Genomic DNA, 10,930 nt, shown 5'->3' with positions numbered 1-10,930 from the left:
TGCTTTGAACATGCTATGCTTGATCTCTACCACAGTTCTATATCCCAACCCTTTAGAGTCTCTAAAAAGCTAGTTTGACAATTTCACAATATTTAATAATCAACACAAATTTTCCTTTTCCTTTCAGGACTCCAAAACATGTAAAAGTAGGGGGCTGAATAAATGAGATAATCATCTAGAGAAAACTTTGCTGGTTAACAAATTTTAGTTTTTGTTCAGTTGGCATTTAAAAATGTATTACCATATAATTTAAATCCTATTTTTAAAATTTTGTCATAGGAGCAAAAAACAACTAAACTTTTTTTGTCTTTTTTATGTATAAAGTTTACAATACTGTCTCTATAAGAAATTTTTAAAACAATCTTTTGAACATAACTTCTACTCTCTCGTTAAAGCAATATATAGTCTCGTTGAAGACTATATATTAAATATTTTTATCACTGTTTCCAATAATTAGGAAGGATAAATCAATAGAAACAAAAATATGTCAAATACAATTAAAAGAACAATTACCCATCAAACAGATTATTGTATTCTTGCCAGTGTGAGAACACGGTTTGAGAATGTACAAAAATACTGAAAGGAAGATGGAGTAAGATGGCTGATGAGAAGCTAGGCTACACAAGCTCTCAAATAGAAACCAGTTTTAGTGTTCCAGTGAACAGTCCCAGCTTGGCTAGGGAATCATACCAAGTGTGCCATCCCAGTACAGACAGTTTGGCTAGAGAGGAAAAATCAGGCAGTTTGGTCAAGGAGACAGATCTGAGCACTAGCTGTACCCTCGTCTGAGGCAGCTGCGACATCAGCTGTGGACAACATGTCCACAGACAAAACCCGGGACAAAGGCGACAGACACAGCATGTGAGTGCATTCTACTCAATATCAGAAAGAACTGACAAGAGCAGAAATGTTCATCCTGCTGATTGCCCACCAGGGATGGCCTGGGAACCAAGAATCTGGCCTGAGTAGAACCCTGTCATCCTCACTCCATCCCATGGTGCCATGGCCTCAACACTTCCCAGAACCTAGTCTCATCACAGCATCTTCAAACTAGAGAAAACAGCCATCTCCCTCTTCTGTGATATTCAAAACAGATCCCCCTCCTACTAAATTGGCCTGGGAGGAGGATCACAAACTCCTGGGTAAGGCAGATCTGACTGCCTGCTCAAATAAACTAAGTTAAAAAATCAAAGAAACCACAGGAAAATCGAACACCACAAGCAGACCAGAGACTCCACCAAAAGATTGGTTACAGACACAGGGGAGATACAAGATCCTCCCCCCCAGAAACAACAACAACAACAAAGAACTGTATTTTATACATATTTTTATAATTATTTTTAATTGTTTTCTATTTTTTCTTTCAAAATTTTTATTTTAGGACTGTACACGTATGTGTGTGGGGGGGGTGTTTTACTCTTTTGAATATTTTGTCCTTTTTTTCTTCTTTTTTTCTCTTTCTTTTTTGTGAAACGTAATTGCTTTTCTGCTCATCCCTAGATGTATTCCCATCATTGATTATTAGACCTTATCTCTCATTATTTACATACTTAAACCAGAAACTTATTACTCAATTTACAACTTCTTAGGCTTAACTTCTTTAATAGTAGTATAATTCTTTAAACCTATGTAACTTTCAAGTATGCAATACTAAAAATATTTATTTTTTATTTTTTCCTTTTTATTTTTCCCCTCCTCTCATACAATCCTTTTCTTCTATCAATATCATTTCTTTATATTGACATAATTTTTGTGTTTCATTTTTTAAATACAAATTTTTGGTTTACCATCTTTTCTTTTCTTTCTGTCCTATTTCCTTCTCTGAGATTAGGACTTGACTAAATTCACTCTCCTTTACCTCTCCCCATCCTCTAATCCTATTTTTTCCTTCACTTTTCCCTAAAACAAACAATTTCTGGTTTGCAGAATCACTCTTGGATGTTCTTAGCCCATTAATTCATAGTTGTTTGATGTAGAATAGATTGTATCTGTTGAACTTAATTGTATCTGACTGTGAAGTTACAGGAATCTGGTTGATCCTTGCCTTAATATAGTGTAGTAGCTCAAGATGGTGTTACTTGTATACCAAATGGACAGAACACACTGGAGAAAGCCAAGAAAAATTACAAGTCTGGGTTTCTCAGCTCCCACTCAGTATAAACAGGTGACAGAACAGTTAATGAATAATCCAGAGGAGAGTTCCCCAAAAGCTCTACAAACATTACTGGTAAACTTGGTAAATGAAAAAATTAAAAACCTGCAAACGACTCAGTGTGAGCGTGATAGGAAGTGAGACTAGGCAAATCAAACATTAATACAGTAACTTCATGAGCATGTTGAAGCTAACAAAAAATTACTATAGGAACCTTGTGAACATGAGGAAGGTACTGAAAGATAATATAGGAATTTCAAGAGCAGGCTGAGAAGTCAAAGAGAAAGACAGGAATTTTGTGAACAGGCTAAGAACAGTCAAAGCGAAAGAGGAATTGTGTGAGCAGGCTGAGAAGTCAAAGAAAAAGACAGGAATTGTGTGAACAGGCTAAAAAGAGTCAAAGAGAAAGAAGAATTGTGTGAGCAGACTGAGAACATTCAAAGAGAAACACAGGAATTGCGTGAGAAGGCTGAGAACAGTCAAAGAGATATATAGGAATTGTGTGATCATGAGGAAACTAATCAAAGATTAATACAGGAATTGCATGAATGGGATGAGAATAGAAAAAGATCAATAGAGGTATTCATGGAATCCATAAACTGACAGCTAAATGAATCCAGGGAGACCAAAAAGGGAATTCTAAATGAATCCCTACAGAAGGAAACGTAGTCCAGGGTAACCATAACCAATCAACTAAGTGATTTGAGAGTTAACATTGAATACCAAATTAAGGAAGTAAAGAAGGTCATAAAAGATCTAAAACAAAGCTCCAACAAAGAATTTGAACACATCAAAGCCAAACAATTAGAAGAAAAACAATAAAATCAAAGTGGAAAGTCTTGACATTAGGTTACACCATGCAGTAGATGGAATCTCTGGGGTTGAAGACAGCCTAGACATTATAGAAAAAGAACACACAATGATACAAGACAAATCCAAAAAAATATGATTGATCTATTCAACATCTGGAAGACACCATCAGAAGGCCTAATAGGATAATGGGAATAGAGGAGCACCTAAAGACTGAAATTAATGGTATAGGATATTTATTTACAGGATCCTAGCAGAGAACTTCCACAGCATGCAAAAAGATACTACTATTTAGATATAAGAAGCTTTTGAAACACCAAATTGACCAGACCAGAACAGGACATCACACCAACACATTATAATCTGCACAGGATCAATTCAGATCAAGTAAAGGATCATTAAATCTGTCAAGGAGAAAAGATTAACCACCTACAAAGGCAAACCAATTAGAATATCCTCAGATTTCTCAGCAAAGACAATCAAAGCAAGAAGAGCACGGAATGATGTACATCATGCTCTAAAGACAAACAACTATCAACCAAGAATACTGTACCCAGCTAAACTCTCCTTCATAACTAAAGGTCAAATAAAAATCTTCCATAGCAAAGAAAAACCAAAACGATATATCTCCACCAAACCAGCCCTACAAAATATACTTAAAAATGTTCTACACATAGAAAACCAGCAACACCACAATAAAAGACCAAGAAACCACACCCAATCTGAGAATCCAAGAACCATATGAAGAAGTCAGCCTTCATTGCCCCCAAGAAGGTGGATAATATGCCAGGAACTACCTAAATCTAACATTAACGGACTAAACTCCCAATTAAGCTACATAGAATGTCTAGTTGGATTATAAGCAAGATCCTTCTATCTGGTGCCTTTGGGAGTAAAACCTTGCCCATGAAAACAAACATAAAGTGAAAGGCTGGAATAAAATCTTCCAAACAAATGGCCCCCATAAACTGGAGGGAGTTGAGATCCTAATATTAGATAAAATAGATTTCAAATACAATTAGTTAGAAGAGATAAAGAAGGTTGCTCCATAGTAATTAAGGGATCTGTCCTTCAGGAAGATATTACAATTCTAAATATCTATTCACCAAATAATGGAACCAAATTCATCCAAGAACCACTACTTTCCCTCAAATCTAACATAGATCCAAAGACACTAATTGTTGGGGACATTAACACACCCCTATCCCCAGTAGATAGATCAACTCAGCAAAAACTCAACATAGAAACCCCAGAACTAAACAACTGCATAGATCAACTAGATTTAACAGACATCTAAAAAATATTTCACCCAGGAGTATAAGATTGCACGTTCTTTTCATCAGCACACATAACATTTCCCAAATAGACCACATTTTAGGTCACAAATCAAACTTGTCCAAATTAAGAAACATTGAAGTTATGAACTGCATTGTCTGGGACCACAAGGGAATAAAATTAAAACTCAATACTAAAGCCACCAAAGAAAGCCCTGTAACACGTGGAGATTGTCCAACACACAAGTGAATCATGAGTGGGTCATGGAAGAGATTATAAAGGAAATTCAAATGTTCATGATAGTCAACAAAAATGAACACACAAATTACCAGCTCCTCTGGAACACAGCAAAGGCAGTACTCAGAGGCAAGTTTATAGCTCTGAGTTCCTACATCAACAAATTGGAAAACTCTGAAACCAACAATTTAATGGGACATCTGAACCTCCTTGAAAATGCACGGCAATCCAGTAGATGGAAATAAAGTATTAAAATTAAATCAGAATTAAATTAATTAGAATAAAAAAAAGGAATCAACAAAACAAAGAGTTGGTTCTTTCAAAAAATTAACAAAATTGACAGACACTTGGCAAGTTCTATCAGAAAAAGAAGAGAATACACCCAAATAAACAAACTCGGATAGGAGAAGGGAAACATAACCACAGAAAGAACCAAGATTCAGAACTTTATAAGGGAATAATTCTCAAACTTTTATGCTAATAAGTTTGAGAACCTAGAATAAAAGTAGCAACTAAAAAAGAAAAAGAAAAAAATGAAAAATGATAAAACAAAATATAGCCAGCCTTAGCATTTGCAAAGCTAAGAAGCAGGTATAGTAATCACCAAAACTATGTATGTAAGACTGAAAGAAACAACAACAATTTTTTATATATAAAATAGGTAAATTAAGTTCTCCAATTTGTTTGTGGGATCTTGTGACTACTGAGTCCAATATGCAATATCTTAGAGGAGTCTCTGTTTAGATTGCTGGGATCTTCACCTGTCCTTGGGGTCAAAATCTGGCCACACCATGGGGTGGATATCTCCATAGGTAGGAAATTCTTTTGTGTGGATATTACAGGGGCTGGGGCAAAACTGGTTTCTGAAGCCTCCTTTAAATGCGAGTGACTGATACTCAGATTCTCATTCTCAGTACAATTAGGAAATAGTAGGAATTTAAGGTATTTAACCCATAAATCAGAAAGAAAAGATGAATTGTGTAGTCAGTTTGTTTCCGTAGCCAGAAAAATGTTCTGTCTTACAAAATTGGAGTCTCTGCAGCTTGCTTCCCAGTCTAGATTAGGCAGCATTATATGGTGGGGCAAATAAATTTACTGGTAGAGAACGTAGTTTTAATCTGTAGTCTCGAGTCTGCAGAGAACTTGGGATGCGCAAGGCTGTGGAATATATGGAATCTGTAGCATTTCCCTATACGGAGTTGTGGGTAGCACGGGAGATTCCATTGTCAGCACAGTCTAGAAACATACTTTTGTTTTGTTTTGTTTTGTTTTTTTACAGTTGTCTGATTTTTTGTTGTTGTTGTTTCTGTTTTTTGTTTTTCCTGATTAAATTTTACAAATTTGAAGTGGGCTGGAATTCGGCTGGAATGCCACCACCCTTCACCTTGCTTACTGCTGTTGGAGCCTGGCTCTCTCCGTACTTTGTTTTCCCTCAGAAATGGGGGTGCAAGGTTATCAGATTCATTTCCCCTTTTCAAAACTGGAGCCACTTCTCCAGCAAGTGTTTCAGGCCAGGTTCTATGAGATCCTCATTGCAACTTTCAAAAGTGTCAGTGTTCATTTGTGGGAGAAATGGTTCATATTCAGATGCTGTTTGTGGAGGCATGAAATGTCTTTTGTAGAGTAATTATAATTCCTGATGTAGCTTCAGACTGTCTGCAACATGCTGAATTGTCTCTGCATCTCACTGGGGCCAAGAGCTGTGGGCTCCTGTTCCTCTTTAAATTCTTCATTAATGATATGTACAAAGCAAATACCCATACCTATACCTCGTATGGACCTGCAGGCTCAGCTGCTGTCACCACCACCATGTGACACCACCTCACCAGCCTTTGCTGCTTTCTGTAAGCAGTTCATATTCTTTTTGTTGTATATCTCTGTAAGAATATAACATACTTGGTGTGACTCTCTAGAAGTGGAGTGACTGATGGGACCCTAACACTCTGCTTTTTGGAGAGAGCTTAGGTTGATCCCTGTTCTCCTTCCATCACCTTCCCTGCACCTCCATAATACTCAAAAAAGTGTAAGATGTCTAGATCAAACGCTTACAATCCTCTTTCATCTTTTAGAAACAACTTGTATATTAGTATTTTCTGTAGTTACCCATCTTTACAATAGTACAACAATATTTTTCTACCTCATTGTACCATAATACCTGGAAAATCCTTAATCCAAAAGATTTTATGACATCCACATGAAATAAACAATTGTGCCTTCACCTTTCTATTCTTGCTGTTTGTGTCTGAACATGTCTTCAATTTCAATAAATATGATTGCAAATCAAAGATTATATACTTGCTTCATAATGGATGTAGTACAGGAATGATACATTGTATTGTATTTTGAAATATCTGTACAATGAAAAACATATATGTAGTTATTATTATAATAAAAGTAAAGTACAGAAATGTTTCATTAAATGGGTCAGATATATTTCTTTTTGAATAGTGTCACGTTTTCCTTCATTTTCTCCGTTTTTCCCCCCATCCCCTCCTCCATGTTATACTATCGAGTGAGTGTCACTGTTTCATGTGTAAAAAAATTAACGATAATACATCTAATTGTATTAACGATTGAAATATTAATTATACTACATATCTACAATGAAAAACTAAAAAATAAACAATTGAGAACATGAAAATGGAAAGTGACACTCATTCACATATTGGAAGCATTACTATTGTTAAAATATCTATACTACACAAAATTATGCACAGATTTAGTAAAATCCCTACCAAATTCTAATTAATTATTCTCAGAACTACGAAATAACCATTTACAAAATAACCTATTTAAACAATTTGTTTTTTTGCTTCCCATCCACAAATTATACCAACAAGCAATACAGTGAAAGTTGGGGTTATTCCGTGGGAGAGGGACATATAAAGCAACAAAGAAATCATTTTATAAATATGTTAGAAACAATCGTAAGAAAGAAAAAAAAACATTTGAATACTTATCTTGGGGTTCATTTCACCTTCCATCAACTTATCTGACTTTTTCTGCTTGTCTCAGACATGTACTAGTTATTGCAAGTAAGAGTTCATAAAAATATTTTATCATAATAATTTTAATTCATTTCACATTAATTTTGCTCCTCAGCTATCTCCCTACTTCTGACTTTGGCACTTTATTTCTTTTGGAAACACATAATACTTTGAATATAAATTTTTTTTATATGTAGAAATAGGTAGAGTTATATGGATTTCAGAAATGAAATAATGATACAGCTCAAATTTCTTCATTCAGTGTTTTATTTTCTGCTTTGGATTCACCAAAGACAATTGGATACTATGTATCATATATCCACTAATAGGTGTCATAAATCTCCCAGTTATTTAGTTGTGATAAGATTCTCAGATTGGTAGTTTAGAAACAAAGGGTATTTTTTCAAAGTAGATAACAATGACATAGAGTTTATGCAGCTGTTAGGAAGCATGAAAACAGATTATATTTATTTTTTTACAATAAATACAAATTGCCATAATGCCTAATTTCATCAATCACAATACTGGTGAATATATATATGTGTAGAAAGAGGTTTATATAAGCTACTAAACATTTTTGGGTATTTGAGTATTTTAGTTTTCTTGAAAAATATTCTCTGTAAATTATAAATATGCTCATAAAATGCATATGCATGATTATAAAATAACTTAAGACTACACTTTCAAAAATTTATTTCTGCTCTCATGTTTCTCATTTTACATATTAAAATAGTCAATTATTGTGTAAGTTACTACAGATTTTCCCCCAATACTGAGAAAAGTATGATTTTGAACCGTGAAGAAATCATAGCTTTCTCTCATTTACAAAGATGGAAAAATAGGAACATAGAAAACAAACTATTTTGAAATAGTCATTTCTTCAGGTGGGAGCAGAGGTTAGGAATAAAGATGATATTTTGTATCAATGCATAATCATCTATAGAAATGTTACAATGGGGCCTGGGAAGTAGCCAGGGAATAGAGTGCTTGTCTTGCATTCATGAGGCCATGGGTTAGATTCCTCAGCACCACAAAGCAGAAAAAGCCAGAAATGGCTCTATGGCTCAAATGGTAGAGAACTAACCTTGAGCTGAAGAGCTCAAGGACATCACCCAGGCCGAGTTCAGGCCTCTTGACAGCCAAAACCATGTCACAATGGAACCCATCATTTTGTACAGAATACACACACACACACACACACACACACACACACGAAAATCAAAAGGGCTCACTGTAATAAAGCATTAATTGCTAATATTGCTAATGTATTTTCTGTCATTGTAGCTATAATATCTCAGATTTGTGGGGGGAAGAGAAAACATTTAGATCAAGTGGAAAAAGGAGCAGAATTATGGCCTGCTTTTTGATTTAAAACTGCTGAGGTTACTGGGATTTTTAGTATAATTTTACTTGTTTGAAAACACAATCTAACCATTTAAAATTAGAGAAAATTACACATTTTCTCAGCTGTGAGTATTCTAGCATATATACATTTATTTTTCTATCAGAATTTGTACATCAGACAGTATCAAGGTGATGGATTGAAGGAAACCCCCATTTTTCTCTATGAATGAGAATATCTATTGGTATAAAATTGACCAGATTTCGAAGGGAGAAGCGTGAAAGGAAATGGAAACTACAAACTAATGTAGAGTTTGCCAAGATCCAAGAATTTACAAATACAGCAGAAATAATTCACAAAGAGTCAGAACTGACCATGAGGAAATAAAAGAGCTTCTTTAACAAATGGTGATGGAAAAATTGAGTATGAATCCACAAGATATTGAGACTATAGTAGAATTTCCTATCCTGTACATAAAACAGCTTCAGTTGAATTAAGAAATGATTTTCTGCATGCAAGGAAGCAATCACAAGAAGTAACAAAATGGGAGAAGTTCTGAATTTTTTACTAGAAATAGAATATACAGAATATAAGAAGAATTAAAACTAACTACAAGGGAACAAATAATTTCATTAATAAAGGGAAAGCAAAGTGAACAGACAGTTCTTTCTAGGAGTAATATAAATTACAGAGATGCATGAAGAAATGTGTAACATCCTAAGTTACAATGAAGATGCCAATCAAAACTACATGAAGATCTTATATATACAGTTTTCCAATTTAGAGTGGGGAAAGGGAGTAACAAAATGCTGAAAGAAGGATAAAGATTAACCCATTGTAACAATGAGATGTACAGGACACCATGTTGAAACAACAATACAGTTTATGGCTGGGAATGAGAAGTTGGGCAAGTGGGTAGGTAGGGCTGATAGGGAAAAACAAAGGCGAGAAATGATCTCATTTCCTTTGTCCTGTAACTGTAACACATTAAGATTCTTTTCACTCCAGTAGGAATTGCAGCTATCAAGAAACAAAGAAGCCAAAGATGATATCAAGAAATGGAAAGACCTTACAAGTTTAATAATAGGTAAAATATTATTAAAATAACCATATTGCCAAAAATGATCTACAAATTTAATGTGATTCCCCACCTATAAAGTTTTTTTTTTTTTTTACCAAGAGAGAGAAAACTATCAAAAAGTTCATATGAAACAACAAAAGACATAGAATATCAAAGCAATTCTAGGCCAAAAAATTAATTCTGGTGGTATCACAATCTCAGATCACAAGCTTTAATTCAGAGCTATTAAAACAAGAACAATTAGGTATTGGCACAAAAATAGACTCAAACATCAATTGAACTGACCCCCAAATTAAAATGATATGCTTATAGTTATATGACATTTGATAAACCACCCATAAATACACAGTGGAAAAAGATAGCCTTTTCAATAACTGGAGATGGAAAATTTGGGCATCCATTTGCAAAGAACTAAAGGTGTATCATTGTCATCATGAACAAATATCAACTAAAGTACATCAATGCCTTCAACATTGCTCTTGAAATTAAAATTACTGCAAGGACTAAGAGAAACACTAGAATTCACAGGAATTGGTAGAAACTTTTTGAAAAACATCCCAGGCACCCACAGCAGATAGCAGAGAGACTTGACAGATGAGATTATATCAAAATAAAATGTTACTTTACATAGTTACATAAGGACATAGTTACTAAGCTAGAAAGACAGCCAAAAGAGTGGAAGAAAATCTTTAGCAGCAATACATCCGACAGAGGTCTAGTATACAAAACATTCAAGAGATCAAAGAACTACCCCTTTCCAAAGCCAATAAACCAATCAGTAAATGGGTCAGGGAGAGACTTCTCAGAAGAAGAGGTAAAAATGGCAAAGAAACACTAGGAAATGTTCATCTTGCCTGACCAGAATTGATGACCAGATAAAGAAACAAAAATCCAGTGTTTTCAAAACAGCCAGGTTGTAGAAATAGCCCATATGCCATGCAATAGATGAATGCATCCAAAATGTGGTACCTATACACAATGGAATTTTATATAGCCATTCCCAAAACTGAATATGTAGAACACTAGCAGGAATTCAGTTTAAAAAT

This window comes from Dipodomys spectabilis, unplaced genomic scaffold (genome assembly GCF_019054845.1).
Source record: "Dipodomys spectabilis isolate Male_0828 unplaced genomic scaffold, ASM1905484v1 ptg000120l, whole genome shotgun sequence".
In the NCBI taxonomy this organism is placed as follows: Eukaryota; Metazoa; Chordata; class Mammalia; order Rodentia; family Heteromyidae; genus Dipodomys; species Dipodomys spectabilis.
This window is presented reverse-complemented; position numbering follows the sequence as displayed.